The sequence below is a fragment of the Molothrus aeneus genome, chromosome 4 (assembly GCF_037042795.1).
Source record: "Molothrus aeneus isolate 106 chromosome 4, BPBGC_Maene_1.0, whole genome shotgun sequence".
NCBI classification, from domain to species: Eukaryota; Metazoa; Chordata; class Aves; order Passeriformes; family Icteridae; genus Molothrus; species Molothrus aeneus.
The window spans coordinates 68,533,805-68,553,478 of record NC_089649.1 but is presented as its reverse complement, the minus strand read 5'-3'; positions in this window follow the sequence as shown (position 1 = coordinate 68,553,478).

Sequence of the window (19,674 nt, the reverse complement as noted above, 5' to 3'; positions counted from 1 at the left end):
GACATGGGATTAATCCTACCTACAATATTTTTCACCAAAATTTAGCCAACCTCCCATTACAAAAAATAAGAAATGTGAAAATAACTCCTGTCACCATGATATTTTCTGAAAAATCCTCTTTGCCCAGGATGTTCTCCTGAGAAGCCTCAGAGAGGAATGAAAACAATAATTACCTGATTGCTGCTCCTGTGTTTGCTGCTTTGGAATGTGGCTTGGACATTGTTTACCAACAGGTGCATGTTTGATTGGTTCCATGGGAATTGTTTGAACTTAATGACCAATCACAGCCAGCTGTGTCAGACTCTCTGAGTCAGTCAGGAGCTATCATTATTTTCTAGCCTTCTGATGTATCCTTTCTCTTTCATATAGTTTTAGTATATAATATAATATAATATAATATAATATAATATAATATAATATAATATAATATAATATAATATAATATAATATAATATAATATAATAATAAATCAGCCTTCTGAGAACATGGAGTCAAATTCTTATCTCTCACCTTATCCTGGGGACCTCACAACACCACAAACTCCCTGAAATCTTCTTTCCCACAGAAGTCTGTTATGATCTGAATACTCTGATGACCAACTTAAGATGCTTTTTTTACCCAGACCTGTCAGAGGTTCACAGCACCACTGCAGAAGCAGACTGAGCACTGATTGCAGGAGCAAAACAGGAAAATTGAAATTATTTTGCATCACTGGCCCAGTGAGTGGTACAAGGTCCATTCAAGCACGAGTCACAGAGCACACGCATCCATCAGATCTGACTCCCCCCACACTGCTGCCTTCCCAGTCTAACTGCCTTGGCAAAAGGAATTTGGAAAATCTTCCAGAGACATTGGCCATCCCTGGATATACAAGTTGGGCTTGGCAGAAAAACAATCTATTTCAGAAAGATCAAACTGACACTATATTGCTGCACAGATAAAGGTAAAAATGATAGAAACTGTCTGGGGGCAGGGGATACTTCATGGCCTTCATGGATGGATTGATGGATGGACAGATAGATACTGCACAACATAGTCCCATATCTGGATTTCAGAAAACCCATAATAGTAAAAAGCAACCCCCAAGTAACAAGAAATACCAGGACTAAGGCCAGTCAAATTTTCTGTTTACTCAATTGGAGAATGCCATTCCTGAACCATGGCAATTATCCTCCTGGACCTCAGTGCAGTGTCAGAACTAGGCTGGAAAGGTATTTCCATGTCCTGCTTGGCTCAAAATCAATCTAGGACTAAAATTTCAGGATATTATTTCCTTGTCAACAGCAACTCTCAGCAGGAACGTGTTCTATGTGGATATTTTCATAGTGGGTTTTTTGCAAGTCCATCCCAAACTGTGATTTTAAAAGGGCAGAATAACCACTTTTGAGTGGTTCACCACAAAACACTCATAAACAGAAAAGACCTCCCAACAAACTTTGAGTAATTCTTCTGCAAGATAGATGTGTTTCTGCTTAAGAGTTTTAAAAAATGTCCCTATTTTCACTAAGAATAAAACACAATATTTTTTCTTTGCCTTATACTTGAAAAACATTTAACTTTCCTTGACATAATTTCCTTGCAGAATTAATTTACAGGCAGACACTTGGCACAAGATATTTCAGTCCAAATAATTCACATTTGTCACAGGTATGAGTGTCTGAAAACAAGTCCTTGTAATGGAAAGTGTCAGGCAACCTTAAATACACAGACCTCTCGGCCTGCCTGCAATGCAGCTTCTAAATGAAACATTTCATCTCAGAGGTTTAAAAACCCAGCCTGTAAAACTTCCTCCCAGGCTTTCAGACAGGCAGCTTTTCTGCTTTAGCCATAGGTCAAACCTGTTATAAACACAGGTTTTTTTCTCCAACTTTGTGTCTCATAATTACTGAACAGTGAAGTTTTTATAGGCAGCAATACACAGACCTGGAATATTCTTTGGTAATAGCTTTTTCAAAAGCAGGAGAAATTTTGAAGGTGTCTCTTCCACTGGCTAAAATTTTATACTGAGATTATTTAAATCAGCTTTATCTCAAATTCTGCCTCCTTGCTTGCTTTCCTTTCCTCCTTTCCCTTCCTGTTAAAGATGACATACTCCATAAGGACTGAAAGTGAATTCTCATGCTACTTAAATGCTGGGCAATGCCTTTATTTAATGCTTGCTCCTTGTCTTTAGAACTAAATAACAAGATTTTTCAAAGGCTCTTACTCTGACTGGGACATTTTTCATCTTCTGGAAATTAAATACTTTTAGCATCTTGAAATGTGTTCTAAGACAAGGGTATCAAAGCATGCCGTATCAAGCCTCAAATTTTAACATTATTTCAGAGGAGAAAACTTCTGTATTGACTTCATCTTGCTGCAAATGAGCTTTCCTTTCCCTTCAAGAGGATTTGAAAGACAAAAACTTCTTCCTTTACCTACAGATATTGCTCTAATGATTCATCTCCATCTAGCCCAGTAAATATGACAGAGGCATAATCCTCAGCGGTCTGTGCAGGGCAGCATTTATGGGTTCTGCTCTCCAGAACAGGTTTATGGAGCTGAACTTTCTGTAAGCACATAAACCTGTGCCCTGCTATAAGTCTGTAAAGGAACAGCTGAGTCCTAGTGCTAGAAGAGGGAGGAAAAGCAAAGCATAATTTTTTTTAAAAAAATATATATAGCTACAATGGTTTTCACATTAGGGAAATCTTTAAAGTAGAGATTATGCACAGCAGTTGTTGGAGAAGATCAGTCAATGCTATCACGAGTTTGAAAAAAGTTCTCTCTTAATTTATGCAAAATTTAAGCCTGCTGTGTAAACTATGTGGGAACTTACTTGAAATATTGATGTTTAAAATGGCACTCTCAGTCCTTCATTTTCTTCCCTTCTTTCTTTCCTTTTTTTTTTTTTTTCTAAGAACATTTAGTGAAATTTATGTTGACAAGCTGCAGACAGAATGATGGAGTGGCCCTTTTCTGATCTGCAGTTAGAATTCATTTGCATCCCTCCACCTCACTCTCTTCTTTCCACAAAAGGAAGTTTCTTTAACTCAGTTATCAATCAACAAAAGCTCTGAAGGGCTATTTCATACAATAACTTGTTAAAGTGACGCCAGTGGTATCAAACACACAGCTCTTCTGTAATAGCCTGAAAAGATCCATGTCACTGGGTTATTAATTGGAGAAGGAAAACATTTTAAAGCCATTAGCATTGACTGCCTTTGCTTCCAAAGAGAAATTTTTTTTCTTCAAAATTACTATTATTTTTGCTATTTTCATTGCTGTTCCAAAAGCTGGAAGTTTAGCCATCTATATTATCAAAACTCATTTTTGCAAGTGATGCATATCAATAAAAATTTCTAAAACAAAACATCAAACTGCAATAAAAAAGCTAAGGAAACAAATAAATTAATGAATGGTGTGCCCATTGATCTGGGAGTATGGTTTTGCATTTATTATATGACAAATATAAGCAGTAGCATGTATGGTTTTGTATTTATTATATGACAAATACAAGCAGTAGAATATGGGTTGTACAACAATTAGATGAACAGGGGAATTTGGAATTGCATTTTTTAGGAATTGTGAAAATGTACATAGTGCTGATTAAAGTTTGTTAAGTACTGGTTGAGGCACACCATGTGTGCTTTTGGTGAGATTTTCTCCCAGAGAAAGGTCAGCTGTTCACTTGCCATGTCAGTGCAACCCTTCCCCATACCAGTAAATCCCAGTGTGCACTGACCCCTGCTGTACACACAGAATCAAAGAATTAGAGGCTGATTTGGATTGTAAGGGATCTTAAAAACCATGTCATCCATTCCATGGGCAGGGACACCTTCCACTGTCCCAGGTTGCTCCAAGACTCATCCAACCTGGCCTTGGACACTGCCAGGGATGAGGCACCCACAGCTTCTCTGGGCAGCCTGTGCCAGGGCCTCACCACCCTCACAGAGAACATTCTGTAACTAATATCCAATCTAAACCTGCCCTCTTTCAGTTTGGAGCCATTCCCCCTTGTCCTGTCACTCCAGGCTCTTGTCCCACCGCTCTTGTGGGTACCTCAGGCCCTGGAAGGGCACAGTGAGGTCACTCCAGAGCCTTTTCTTTTCCAGGCTGGACAATCCCAGTTCTCCCAGCCTTTCCTCCCAGCAGAGCTGCTCCATCCCTCTGATTCTGATGCCTCCTCTGGATTCAATCAATCATCTCCAGGTCCTCCCTGTGCTGGTCCCAGAGCTGGACACAGCCCTGCAGGTGGGGTCTCACCTGAGTGGGGCAGAGGGGCAGAATCCCCTCCCTCACCCTCCTCGCACTGCCTTTTATGCACATTTCTTTTTGCCCCTGTATGGTACCACCTGTACACCAAGAAACTCAGACTATATTTGAAAACTTGTAATTGTATCCCCATGGTTTAGCAGCGTTGATAAAGCTCAGTAAGTTCTTTGACATGACAAAATAACCAGACTGTCTTTAGCCAGTGTGCTCTGATTCTCCAAGGGCTCTGTCCTGGTTTAGGGCAAATTTGGTAGAGAATTTCCAAAGGAGGGTCCCTCCAGAAAGCAAACCCACATGGCCTCTCCCCCCATCCGGTTCGGGAAGAATTCCTCTGAGAGAAGTGGAAAGAACCTGTTTATTTAACAGGCAGAGCACCCCCCAGCACACAAAATGAACAATACTGGATGACAAAGCTCTTTCACTGCTCTGAAAAAGATGACAAATTCAGAAAGTCTCTCTGGGGGTGCTCACTCTGTTCTCAGTCCCTCCGGCGCTGGGGCAGCTGCTGCCCAGAGTAGGCCCCGCTCGACCACAGGGTGCAAACTCTCGGTGTTTGCCAAGCTCCAGTCCAGAGCAGGCTCGAGATGGTCGAAAAAAAGGAAAGGAGAAACAGTCCAGGAAGAAATTTGGACTGCTTAGCTAAACTAGCTAATGAGAAGGAGCAAAAGCAAGAAAAAGCAAAGCAGAAGCAAGAGCGAGAGAGAGAGCAAAGCAAAAAGCAAAAGCAAAAAAGCAAAAGCAGCACTAAGTACTGCCCGTCTCTGTGTCCCACCAGGCTGATAAGAAAAACCCAAACAAAACTTTCACTCTTCAGAGCCAGTCTTAAAGGCACAGAACATAATATCCAGCATAAACAGAACACATGAATGGGGATACAAGCACCATAACGTCACCCTAGGACAGGCTCCTAACTTGGATTATTTCTTCAAACATCACTTTTCTCTCAATGCCTTGAATGGGTTTATCTCCCATACTGAGTTATTCACCAATCTGTTTGTAGAACTGGGACAAAGGTGATATATTTTTACGCTGTGGGAGTTAGTCTTGGCATTTTCCCATTATTCCAGTGATAAATTTTCCTAAGGGTCCCTTTCTTTCTGTCTGAACTCCATAGTGTATACCCTTATAAAAGGAAATTTCTTTAAAGGTCCTTTGGCTACAGAAAAATGGAGATGCCTTTGTTGTGGGAGTGAAGGCACATTCTTTGAAAGTGTGTTGCATCACAGTGGGACTGAAGTGCAAACTTTTCCCAACCTTAAAGAGATGTTTGGGTGCAGCTCCTTTTATAGCTAAAAAATCATAAAAGTAAAGGTGAGAACTGCAGATTAAGAGAAAGAAATATAGAGGCAGACACGCTATTTTACAAGGAGTTTAAGCTATTTGAATAACAAATAGCTCTTCACCTGATGTTAAGATGACTAATAGCCCAGATAAAAAGCAGTATTTGGGTGCATAAACCAGATTTAAATGGATTTCAGCTGCTTATTTCCAGAATTTTAGTCAAGGCAACAGAGTGCCTCTAACTCTGCAGAGCTGTTTAGGGCAGGGATGACCCATCTGGGTCAATTATCACATCAGTTCAGGGGACAATTGGTTCTCCTCATTGCATTTATTTCTCCATAGAGCCAGTGAGGTGACCTTTCCCTATGGTATTTCTGTTAAACTTCTATGTCCTCTCTTCTCCATCCTTTTTCGTTTCCCTCTGCTGTTTTTTCTCATCCAGTCCAGTAGCAGAACCTCTGTGAAGTTTGGGATGCAGTTCTTTTGAATCATTGCTCAACACAGCTTTTCTCTGGGTCAGACAGAACTGGGAGAAGCTTCAAACTGAAGATGCACCACGTGTGTAAATGGTCCCATTTCAAAGCTCTAAATTAATATATGCATGCAATCATGCTGAGCTTATTACTGCAACAATGTACAAGGCAGTAAATAAAGTCTGGCATAAAACTTTATGCACTTTCTTCCTCCAGTTGGAAGACAAATAATACAAATCAAGACTGGGTGTTAAAAGACTGGTAAAATGAGGGTAGGTAAGAAGAGAAAAATTACATATTAAATTCTCCCAGCTGGAATATCTGGTGAGTAACAGTTTACTGTAAATTTGCACAGAGGGCAAAGAGGCAGGAAAGGGGAGGACTGGGCACTGTGTCCACTGTGCTGCTTTGCTGCAGGTGCTCCAGAGGTACTGGGATGTGCATGGAGCCATGGAGCTGGGGGTTGCCATCAAGGATGAACACACAACCTGTCTGCAATCAGCTGGATAAAGTTGTTTTTCTTGCCACCATCAAACCCTGATGCAACAATTTAATCTACTTTCTTTTTCAAGTAGATGAAAGTGGTATCTTTTGCCATTGGGCCCTCAGATGGAATAAAACATTGCTGGTTGGATCTTGTCAAATCAGTCCTTTCATGAATTTTGATTGGTTTCCCTGGAAACACTGGCAAACTCCATTTAGCACCAGGGTCCATGCCTGAACAAAGGAAATGCTGAATGAAGTCACAGCATCTTTTTGCCATGTGCATGGCAGAGAAATGCATTTTCAAATAACACTGGTAATTAAGTGTTTGTGTGAACACGCACAGTGATGTGAGTGCACTGGAGAGCCAAGAAATTGGGCAAGAAGCATCCATCTGTTCCAATTCAGAGAAAGGAAAAAATGAAGCACACATTAAAAGAAATATATGCATTGCTGTTGGGAATAGAGCTGTATTCTTATTTAATATGGAAATTTTAAAATTAGATTGATTTGCAAGACAGTAGAGAAGTCAGAAGGAACTGAGCCTTTCCAAGGAAGCTGAGAAGCTCAGTGTGTCTGAATTGTCTGTGTTCTATCACTGGCCAAGGTGATAACAATTGCTTTCATTCAATGGCCTGAAGCTGTGTCAGGGGAGGTTTGTGTGGGATATCAGGAAAAGGTTCTGCCCCCAGAGGGTGGCTGGGCACTGAGCAGGCTCCCCAGGGCAGTGGTCACAGCACCAGCCTGGCAGAGCTCAAGAAGTGTTTGGACAATGCTCTGGGGCACAGGGTGGGATTCTTTAGGTTATCCTGTGCAGGGCCAGGAGCTGGACTGGATGATCCTGGTGAATCCCTTCCAACTCAGGAGATTCTGTGATTCTGTGACTCCTCTTGCTGCTTCTTCCTCAGCTGCCCTGGCTGCACTCTCCTCTTCCCAAGCATCAGCTCTTCTGTGGCTCTTATTCATCTTATTGGGAACAACACCAGGATACTGATGGAGTTCTACTCCTATAAAATAACATAAAGAGCAAAGTAAAGCATGTTCTCTCTCCAAGGCTTGTTTCACAACCTAGGGGGTTAATATATCAGAACTAATTAGCAGTTTGATGAGAACCCCATGCAACAGCATGGAGTACTTGTGTGCTGAATGCAGGAGGCAAGAGTTACTGCATCCAGATGAAGGTGAGAGAAGAGCTCACCTTCATCTGCATGCAATATGCAGAAATCTGGGGTTTTTGAATTTTAAGGACCCATTATTAAATACCTTGAAACCAAATATATTTTACTGCTTGTAAAATGCTAAGTACAGTGATCAGGAATGAAAACAACGATGCCTGAAAAATGCTGAGGCTTTACAGAAGTGATTTTTTTTAACTTTTTCCCCCATTGTTGAGTGTTGCCAACTTTGTGAGAGTTGAACTTGGTTTTTATCTTTCTGGTTTATTGTCCTAATCAGTGCTGGCACTGCTGATGATCAGATATCATGAACAATATGGAGGGAGGTGAAAACATTCAAGGCTTGCCTTGTCTGTGATGAATTTAAAGCTATGGAATGGTTTAGGTGTTATTTTTTTTTAAGTTGGTTAGTTGGTTTGTTGGTTTGGTCGCTTTTTTAGAAACAGGAAACGTGAAGTTGAATAATCACTAAATATTTTATATCATATAAAACAAAGTGGTTACTTGAACCTTTTCCCTGAAATATTTTACAAATTTTTGCCATTTTTGCAAGTGTTTCCTACAAGGGTTTGACTGGCAGAGTAAATCAGCTGCAAAAGTGATTTTTTTCATGATGGATGTGTGTAGTATCCCACAGAGGGCTCATTTAATAACTTGTCTGTTCTTTACTTAGAAAATTTCCTTGAACACAGTGAAGGTTTCAGATCATGGAATCAAAAAGGCCCAGAGGTGACAAATTCCTGCATAGAGGTGACCCAGACCAGGAGAGATATTAAATTCCCAATGCAGATTTTTTTTTTCCTGGAGATTCCTCTCCTCTTTGTCATAATGGATTTTAAGATTTCTGTCAGAAACCTGAATTTTCACAGTCAGCATCTGGAGAACAAATGCTGTGCATTCATTCCTCCATTCAATGATTTCTCATGAGTTTTTATGTTTCTAACAGTTCTTCCTTCCTTTAGATTGTGGGGGAAAAAAGGGAGAGTTTAAGTCAATAAAAAAGGGGGGGAATAATTCTCTCTTTAAACCCTCTATGTATTAATGAAGATGTAAAGTAGAAAATTATGCAAAAGGGAAATATGTATGTGCAATCATGATGATTTCTTCTTTCCACTACACAGGAACATTAAATAAAATGAAGTGTTAGGAGAGTCAAACTGGATAATATGTTGTATTCACCCCCTGCATGTCAGAAAGCCAATAAATTGTTTTCTAGGGAAGGCAGTGGAAATAGGGAAAGTACCAGGGATATTTGCAGGGATAACGAGGTGTGTTGGGTTTCCATGGCAAGGGGCAGCAGAGACAGGGGCTGATGGAGTGACACAGTCCCTATCCCCTGTGCCACTGCAGACAAGGAACTAGGGAATTTGGGAGCGAATTTGAGCCTGTGAAATAGAGAGTGGTGGGAAGGTGAAGCATCCACATTCCCTGAACATGATTCCTCTGCCCAGGGCTTTTCTCCTGGGAAGCTGAGAGGCCTCAGAGAAAAGGAAAACAATTCTTGAAGCTGTGGCTGTTTTTAAGGGGGGCCCGGCTGAAGGGATTTAGAGAGTCCAGCCACCTTCAGTTACACCGGCACTCCCCTGGCACGAAGCCAGTGGCATGTGCCGACCGTGGGTGGGGCGAGAGGAAACAGTCACCGATATTGAAGCAACCACGCCGCAGGAGTGAAGAAAAGAGACGGCCCTCCTCTGCTGGGTGAATTAACTTGGTTTAATCCAGGGTAGGGGAAGTGCAGGGCGGCCACCCAAAGGCGGCGAACGGCGGAGGAGGAGCCCCGAGCCCCTCCGGGGACCGGGTTTTACAGGGAAGGGGGTGGGTACACAAGAAACCAATCATAGAACGAAAATTTGCATACATTGAAGACTGATGGGTGGTGTGGATCAATGGGGATAGGTCAGGGGAGGAGCCCAGGCCTACCAGCCAATCACTCGACACCCTAGCTGGAAGATTCTGGAACTTGGGGTGGGGTGCCGGTGACTGGCAGAAGGCCTGGGGAGGGGATACAAGGACAAATAAGGGATAATGAGGGAAAATAGGGAGGGGAAAACCGTGATTGACATAACTGGGGGTTTGAGCCAGACCAACTTGCCAAGCTAGGAGAGGGGGGAACGGAACAAACCAAACACAAACCACAACAAATTCTTATCTCATTTGCTTCTCCTGTGATGTGCTCATGTGGAATGTGTTTGGAGATTGTTCACCCACAGGTGATTGTTTCATTGGATGCTGCTGTGAGTTGTTTTCACTCTTTGGCCAATCAGGGCCAAGCTGTGTCAGGATTCTGGCAAGAGTCAGGAGTTTTCATTATTATCTTTTTAGCATTCTCTAAGTATCCGTTCTGTATTCTTTAGTATAGTATAGTATTCTTTAATATAATATAGTATAATAAAGTAAAAAATTAGCCTTCTGATAAGATGGAGTCCTCCTCATCATTCTCTCCCCCCATTGCCTGCATTTACTATAGGAAGGAGCTGTTTTTAAAATTTGGGTTTATTTCTCATCACCCTTCTCTGGTGTGACTGGTAATAAATTAATTTGCCCCTGGAGTGTCTGGGTTTTCCTTTGGCAGTAACTGGTGAGTGATCTTCCCCTGCCTTTATTTGATCCAAGAGCCTTTCCTTATTTTTCCTCAGCCCTCTCCAGCTGGGGAGGGAAGAGATGGAGCAGCTTTGGTGGGCACCTGGTGTCCAGCCAGGGTCAACCCACAGCCACACAAAGCTCTCAGGAGTTGTTGTATTTAATGACAACACAAGGGCTGGAAGATTAATTAAGCACTCCACAGATCACAGCTCTTTAGAGGAAAGGTGCAAACAAAGTACTCACTAAATAGAATTATCTCATTATATATTGAATAACTATGAGAGTCTTCCTCAAAAATGCAATGTAGTATGCCTTTCCAACATTTTAAGGACAGTCACTTAACAATTGTTTTTAAGAAATAAAATTGAGTTCTCATTTGATCTTAACACTGGTTGCATTTTAAATCAAAAGGGAACATATAAGGAATTTTTTTTCCTGAATTTTTTTTAAATATATATATGGGTTAATACCACATCATTTATTCACAGATTTAGTTTAACATTTGCAAAGGTTTGTTGATTTGGTTTTTTTTAAGTGACATTTATGTTAAATTTTATCATTTAATTATTTATATTATTTTTGAAGTAAGCTTGAGTTTTAAAATGAATTCTCAAAGCATTTTTTTTCAAAAGGGAGTGGTTTGTTCGTCTCACAAACTTCATTGAAGAAAATAATTTTATAGAAAAATGTCTCCACCTAGAGCTTGCCTAGAAAAGGAATTGCCTAATAAATCATAATTTTTCAAATAGTGTACTTAAAAGCCCACATTACAATGATTTATCAATAAAATCTTCCTTTTTGGGGATCCTTCATCATTCTTCTTGTGAGATGCCATTCTCACAATCCATTCTATCCATCAGCTGAGGCATTCAGAGGCTTTATCAGAGATACAAGGATTTTACATTATAAAAGACACGCGAAAGGCTCTTTTTACAGTTTGATAATAATAATAATAGGAGAATAATGGGGTTTTTTCATTCATCCTGAATGTATCTCAGGTTTCTCATTTCCTTTCCTTTAAAGTTCTACTCTCTTTTCAGTTTCAAAGCCAACAGGCAATTAGACTGTGGTTCCCATTTAATAACTCCACTGACTGCAGCTGTTTAATGCTGCCACTGGTTCATACAATGAGAAATCCCTGAGCAGTCTGTCCCTGTGGGCAGGGAGGTGTCTGCAGCCCAGAAGGGGTGCACCCCTCTGAGGAGTGAGAGCAGCCCTGTGCTGGCGCAGAGAGAGGGACTGAGGGCAAGAGAGGGGCTGGCAACCCTCAAAATGCCCCGAGCTCTTTAGGTGGGACTGCTAGGCATGGCTGTTAGACTAATTAATTCAATGCTTCTGCATTAATTAATAGAATTGTGCAAAGAAACGTGAAGGTAAATCAGGAACAGCTGAACTTCACAACCAAATGCAGGGAAATTCCTCAAAACTTGTCAATACTTTGTACTATTAATAGTCAGAAATGGTAAGATCTTTAGAACAGTGAATAAATCAAAATTATTTAGGTGTGCTTTCACCTGGTCATGTCAAAGACTGTTTTTGCTTCCTGGAAGAATAGCTCAGAGTGTTCTTTTAATTTTTTTAAATGAACAGCTGTGAGAAATATTGCCTTAACCTCTGAGCTTGGTTCCCAGACAGCTCATTTTCAGAGTGCCCTCACAAAGTCTGTACTTTTGTTTTTAACAAAGTGGATACTCTTTATTTTAACAGCCAAACTATTAAAACTTCTAGACAGGGCAGTGAAACTGACTCAACAAGAGAGTATGACAAGGTGCAGCTGCAGTGATGTTAAAAATATCAAATAACTTGCTTTAGTTGACAGGGACAGCGGTTATTGCATCAGAAAACAACTCAGAAAAGGCTTCTGCTGCTTGGATCTGACCCTGGAACCCTCCCTGACCTCCACTGGACACTCAATTCTTCCAAATTTCGTTTACTGGGATTTAATAAGTGACTTTTAATGGAGACAGATGAGACTCACACAGCATAACTTAGCTTTGCCCATGTAGACTCCTTATTTAACTCCACTCCTTCTGCAGTGTGACCATTTCTTGGGTGTTTCATGATATTCATGTGACATTAAACAAAAATACATTTGGTTTCACCAGCTAACTCAGGTCTGTGAATGGGAGCTGAGTTTGCATTGTCTACTCAGGCAGTGTAAAAAGGTCTGTGCTTTCTCCTGCACGAGGCCCCTAGAGTGGTCACTTAAGCTGACCTGAATTTTCAGGACATGCATCCTCCAATGGCTTCCTTGCTGTTACAGTTGTTCAGAAAAAAATAGTTGTTAAGGCCAGAAGAAAATGTGCCCAATGCTCTCAGAGCAAACATTGTGTTCAGGTATCTCTTTTTTTTTTTCCTATCATTTTAAAGATTAATAACCTAGAGATGCCTTATTAATATATGTCACCTTAAAATCTGTTGGGAAAAGGGAATATATTCTCTGCTTCACCCTGTGCTAGTACCTGTTTATTACTTTTTTCCAGTCTTTCTCTGGACTTTGCTTCACTGCATTTTGTCAGATCCTCTGGAGAATCTGAATAAAACCAGCAACCCAAGATTGGATTCAATTTGCAAGGCACACACTTGTATCTGGGGAGGACACACAGTCTTTTTATTTTCAGGTGTGGGGTGCTGTTTGCCACTCTCTCCTATTCACAGTAATAAATGGCTTATGGCCATTTCAGATTAACAATATCATCTCCTAATTATATCCCTGAAAATATTAAATCCTTGGAGTAAAATAAAACACTTCTTTTCCTGTGCAGTGGCTTTTGTTTGTTTGTTTGTTTGTTTGTTTGTTTGTTTGTTTGTTGAGGAAGATGGGCATGTACAACAAGAAATTCATCTTTCTCTAAAACAGATGTAACGATTGGGAAAAAATTCATCTTGGACCAAATGAGGAGTTATTATATTAACCTGAGCTGAACTGACTTGACACAACACTTTCAAGCAGGTAAAGTTGTTAAAGTGGAATCACACCAGGAGCTCTTTGGGATGAGAATTTTCAGAATTTACTTTTTCCAGATTTTCAAGCTCCCATTAAGATTTATACCTCAGTGTCATTAGGTGTCTTAGCACAGCAGTGCTCTCAGATAACTGCTTTGAGCAGAGGAGTTAGGCACACATATCTTTATTCCAAGACATCTTTATATCCATTTTTTCTCTGCTGGGATGAACACAGCATGGATGTCACAGCACATTTATTGTGATCAACCTATTTGATTTCAGCTGATGGGACCCGGGCAGGGCCAGAGCCACAATGGCCAACCTCCTTCACACCTATAAAGAAACCTCTGGGGAGCACCTCCAAAAGAGCAGGGAAACAGGTGTTGCAGTGCTGGGTTGATGGTTGGACTTTGTGATCTTAAAGGTCTTTTCCCACTTAAATTATTCCATGATTTGCCTTGCTGTTGGCTTTTTTTCCTGTGTTGCATGCAGCCTTCATTGCCAGTTATTTATCTCAGCCTATTAGCTCTGATTCTTCCCAAATTCCACAACAGGCTGTGGATGTACTTCCACCATCTTTTCCCAGATCAAAAATCCATTTATTAGCTGTCTTAAAGCTGTCTACAATATCCCCCTTCATTTCCTGCTGTGCAGTGGTGATATCTGGCTGGAACACTTTGGGCACAAACCACAACCTCTTCAGCGATGTGAAAAATGGCAATTTCTCCAGCAGATCATTGCTTGAGCACAATCACAGCCATCTTCCCCAGTGCTGAAGACATCACAGTATATATTATTCCCTATATACCTACTGAGTTGCTCAGGGACTATGCTGCAGTAAAAACCTGAGCCTGTTTTGGTCTGCCTGCAGGTACCAGTGAAAAAAAGTCAATTTACTCCCTTTATTCTTCTACTTAGACTTTGAAAACATTAGTATGCATTTTGTTCTTTACATCTCTGTCTTTTTGGGAGGGGCTGTTCTGATGGGAAATGGGGCCAAGTGTCTCTCAAGCACAGGCTTTGTTTGTTTGCAGTCAGGAAGGGCACTCCAGCTCTGAATGTTTTGTCCAACACCACTCTGCTGAGGGCATTCTTATGCTCTGATGTCCTTGATGGCATCAGATCTCCAACATGATGATGTTTACCCTTTGTTCAAACACTTTTATGAATGTCTCTTTTCAGGCAATACATTTCTCATGTATTTGCCTCACATTTTCTATTGTTGGCCAAGAGCTTATCATCCACCTTAGAGCTCAAAATTCATCCCCCAGTACCTGTGGCCTTTCTTTTTTGAATTGTATCCTTGTTTCTGTCAGATCCCTGGCTTCTGTCCCAGAGTTCAATTAAAAATTAACAAACACCCTATTTGCTTTGAGTTTCTCTGCCACTCTGCTGCTCCTGCAGTGCTCTCCACAGCTCCTGTAAAAAATTAAACAGAACTTGAAGCACTTTATCATCCCCATCCTCCTGATCTTCTGCCAGCCCACCTGCTCAGCACCTTCTCTGCTGGCTGGCAGGCAAACCCCAAGGTTTCCCAGTCATCTGGATTTTTTAACACACCTTGCTCCAGGATGTCCCTGCACTTTGGCTTTTGGTCTGCATCAGAGCTGGAGGCCACAGCTCCTCAGCTGGGCCACCAAGGAGCTGGGGTCAGGATTTGCCAGGTTCCACGGAAACCTGCCTGAGGCCTGTCCACCTGCTGCTGCCTGCAATTCCCCCTCTCAGTGATCCCCTTCTGATATTCACTGATTTTCCCTTCTTCCCACAGAGCCAGGCAGTGATGCCTTGAGAAGGCTGACCTAGGACAGAGACTGGATAGAGTCAAAGAATAAAGTAGGGATTTATTGAAAGGATCTCCTCAATGGATGCACCTTGGGCAGCACAAGAGCCCAGCCAGGGCTGCACCCAAGATGAACCAAAATGGTCACAAAATGCACGACAGCTCACGGGGTCTGTCACCTTTATAAGTTCTGCTCCATTTGCATATTGGAGTTAATTGTCCAATTGCAGCTTAACCCCATGAAGTCCCATCCTTCTTGTTTTTCTCTCTTCAGTCCACCATTGTTTATGCTCTTGGGCCTGAAATTTGGATAATTTTTCCTTGGTCCCCAGCTAGAGCAGGAATTGTTTTCTCTCCCTGCTCTGTGCAGAGAGCTCACCATCCCCTAACATGAAGCTCAGAATTACACACTAAAGCAGCACAGAATCTGAAAAATATAAAAGCTAAAACCTGAGGCATCAGCAGCATGGAAAGTGGGCAGCAGACTCTTTAGAAGCAACCCAAAAGCCACATTATGCTCCTGTCCAGTAGGACTCACCAGTTTTTCGTCTCTTGAAAAAAATTAATCCATTTCAGAGCATAAACTTCCTTTCCCTCCTCACCTGTTGAGACCCACACCCCACCCAATATTTGAGTGCTGCCTTCTGGTGTGATCTGCCAAAATAATTCCCATGGCAGGAACCTTTTAGCTTGCATTTCCTACAGGAGAAAGATGAATTCCTAAATCTTCCTGAAGCAGGATGGACAGATTCCCATGGTATCACTGAATTAAAGCCATAAAAGAAGCAATTTTCCGAGGGTAGGAGCCCAACAGCCATCTCTGCTAATGTGAACTCAAAGAAGTCAGTAGGATTGCTTTGCCTAAGGCAGCCCATTTTCTGTGGGTGGATACAGGATGTTTGTCTCCAGAGCTGCTAAGCTGAGGCATTTCAGAGGCACTAAATGAATTTTTTTAAAGTGCAGGTGAGCAATGAGAAGGTATTTGGTTCCCAAGGAATATATTACAGAAGAATGTGCTGTTCTGAGTTCTGTCTCCTGGCAAGCTCCATGTAAATCAGAAACTACAAATTTTTCTTCTCACTTCGTCTGTTTAGGGAATATTTGCTGCAAATAAGAGGTGAATTGAACTGAACAAAACTTTAAAAAACAGCCTTTTAAAATAAAATTTTTACATTCAACGTGGAATAACACAACCCTACATCGGTTTTATGGAGCAAAGGATTCTGTGCTAGGCTTCATAACAGCTTATTAAATGAGGCAGCCAGGTATCCAAGGAGATGGGATTGAAAATAAAGGTTTTCTGGAGAAATTCTTCAAGCAGCACAAGTGGGTACCTGCTGTAAAACTTCAGCTTTCAAAGGACTCATTAGTGCAGCAGAGGCTGCCTGGCAGTTCACAGCCAGGAAATGTGATCATGCATCAGTGGATGTTTTAATAAGGTTAATGAGATGATTATTATTTTTTAAAGTAACTATGATAATGTAATAATGATAAAGCATTTTTAAAGACACCTGTTAAGCGTGGCTGCCAGTACCACGTGAGGCACATCTCACCTGTGCTCCAAGGAAAAAACAATTCATCTATAATGAAAAACTGTCCCAACGGTGCATTAGCAAAGTCTCAATGTAAAAGATAAATTACTCAGTTAATGGCTTGGTGTTCATTTAGCCAGGATGTTCCAGCACATGATGGTACTCTCACAGAACAGCTTGGCAGAAAAGGAACTTGTGTAAACTCAGTTAAAAAGTGATGTCTGCACGTGATTCCAGAGGTTCCTTTCATGCCCTCATTCCTCATCCCATCACTCCAGAGCGTGGCTCTTTCCCCAGTGCTTAGCAGGCACAGTTTGAGTGGGAAGAATTAAGGCTCCTCACTGCCTTCAAGCACCAGTGTTGGGAGGGATTGCTAATTCAGCCACTTGCAGCTCTTCACAGATTGCATCTCTAAGGAACAATTTCTTTCATCACATGAATGTGATTTTTTTTCTATTTTGAACAAGCCAGAGGTCATCTCTACAATGAACAGCACTGATCCAATGCATCAGGTAACTTTTTTGCACAGATCTGAAGTCAGAATTTCAACTGGAGACATTAAAAGCACATCAATGGATGTGCATACTGGATCCTAAACATTTCTGCTTTGCCACTTTATCTTTGCTAAGGCTCCTCCATAGCTCAGAGCTATCTGTAGAGAGCTAAGGAGGAGACAATTCAGCCAAAGACACAGAAATATTCAAAGGAAATACCAAGATCCACAGAAAAATTAATTCTGAGAGTATTAAGCAGTTCAAACAGACTATAATTCTAAGAGAATCACTAAAATAGAGATGATTAAAAAGTTGGTTCTACAAATCCATGTTACCATGTGAATTCTGAATCTTTAAGAGGGTTGTAATCTCCCCAGGATTGTGGGGAAGGAGGCAGAGGCTGGGTGCTGTGTCTCCCAAATCCTAGGATAAAACCAAGGTAAGCTTTGCCTGTCCCTAAGCAAACAGCAGCTCAAGGAATATTGAATTACTTAAGCGAAAGAGACGCTCTCTCTGCTTTTTATGCTGCTTCAGGAGAGTTCTCAGACATCTCCAAAATCCTTTGGAAGAAGAACTAACATCAATCTCCAAAATCTTTTGGAAGAGGAACTAATATCAATCACGGATCTCCATCAAAGATGCTTTTGATGTAGATTGATGTAGACAAATAACATGAGATTTAAGGACTGTAAAATTTAGATATCACCAGTTTTACTAAATGTGTTCATATTCTGGATATTTATATTTAGTCCATAATTACACCTCAAACTGCTTAGCAAAAAATGTCCACCAAACCCTGGGAAAATAAGCAAGTATTTATCAGGCAGTATTACTGGCTTTTATTTTCCTCTTTGTTTTTGTAAATTAATTAAAAATTTTAAAAATTATAAAAAGGAGAGTTAAGCAGATGAACTATGGAGAACCCTTAGAATTGCTCAGAACCTTTGGTGAATACGCATTCTACAGCTATTGTTTGAGGGAAAAAAGACAATTATTATAAAATCAGTGATTGTTCTCTGAGAATCCTGATTCCTAGGACCATACAAAAAAAAAAATTGCCTGAAATTCCTGACACATTTCTGGTACAAGAAAGAGCACTGTTAATGTCATGAAAAAGACCTTTCAGTCTTTGATGGGAGCCTACAAGGTGCTGATGTGATGGGTGAAAAATGAGTTGAAGCCCCAGGCAAAGCACTGCAGTATTTCATAGAGCCTTATTATGGCCAGGAAATGCCAACTTTGCCTTAAAAACTATATAAATACCTTTAATTTATAATTCTACTTTCTACCACAAGTCATGTTATAATTAAAAATAAAAAACAAAAATGGAAAAAAAGTTTAGCATTTGCCTTGGGGAAGTGGTTTTGAGAAATTATCTTAATAATTCTGTGTTACTTTGTGGGATTGTGTTCCTGTCATGAGCTGCCCATCAGGTACCCATGGTGTGAAAGAAGCCACAAGCCTAATTTTCCTCATAAACAAAAATAAACTGCAGTAATTGTTCCATCCAATTGTAATTTTCCACTGAGTGACATAAACGGTGCTGTCATTTCTCTCAGTAGGCCATAATTGCACTGTATTTCATGTGAAATTAAAATGTTGACTGCAATGTCAAGGGTGCTGCATCCATGAGCTAAATAATTGAAATGGTCTCAATGAAGTCTCCAGGTGGAAAGGGAGCACATTCCTGCCCCTGCAGTCCAGCCCTTTGAGTGGCTGCATTCTCAGGACTATTTTGCTTTATCCATTAGGATTAAAAGGAGATTTATAGGAGATTTCTATTTTCACATAGGAGTTTTAATTCTTTAAAAAATAAGAATAACTTCGTTGTTGATCTCAAAACTGTCTGGGACAGATGGACACAGGTACAGAGTCAGGCTCTGAACTCAGTCTCTGGTGACAGTGACAGAAGCCAAGGAATGGCCTGAAGCTGTGTCAGGGGAGGTTTGTGTGGGATATCAGGAAAAGGTTCTGCCCCCAGAGGGTGGCTGGGCACTGACCTGGCAGAGCTCAAGAAGGGTTTGCACAATGCTCTCAGGAACAGGGTGGGATTCTTGGGGTGTCCTGTGCAAGGCCAGGAGCTGGATGCAATGATTCTTGTTGATTCCTTCCAACTGAGAATATCCTATGACTCTATGCAATGCCTCCAAGTCTTTTAAAGCTATTTTTAAAGATATCACCTCCTCTCTATAAGTTAGGGGAGCAATTCCCAGCAATTTACATGGAAACTGGAACAGGCAGAGAGCCCAGACAGGCAGGCACAAAACCTGGGCTGAAATCACCATTTCTGCACTTAGACCTCGTGTCACCATCATATTTTCTGCAAAATCCCTTTGTGAGGATTTCTGCTCCTGGGAAGCTGAGAAGCCTCAGAGAAAAATGAAAACAATAATTATCTGATTGCTTCTCCTGTGTTTGCTGCTTTGGAATGTGGTTTGGACATTGTTAACCAACTGGTCATTGTTTGATTGGTTTCATGTGAATTGTTTTGACTTAATGGCAAATCACAGCCAGCTGTGTTGGGACTCTGGAAGGAGTCATGAATTTTTCATTATTATCTTTTAGCCTTCTGTCTTACCCTTTATTCTTGAGCATAGTTTTAGTATAGCATTCTTTAATATAATATAATAAAATAATAAATTAGCCTTCTAATAACATGGAGTCAGATTCTCA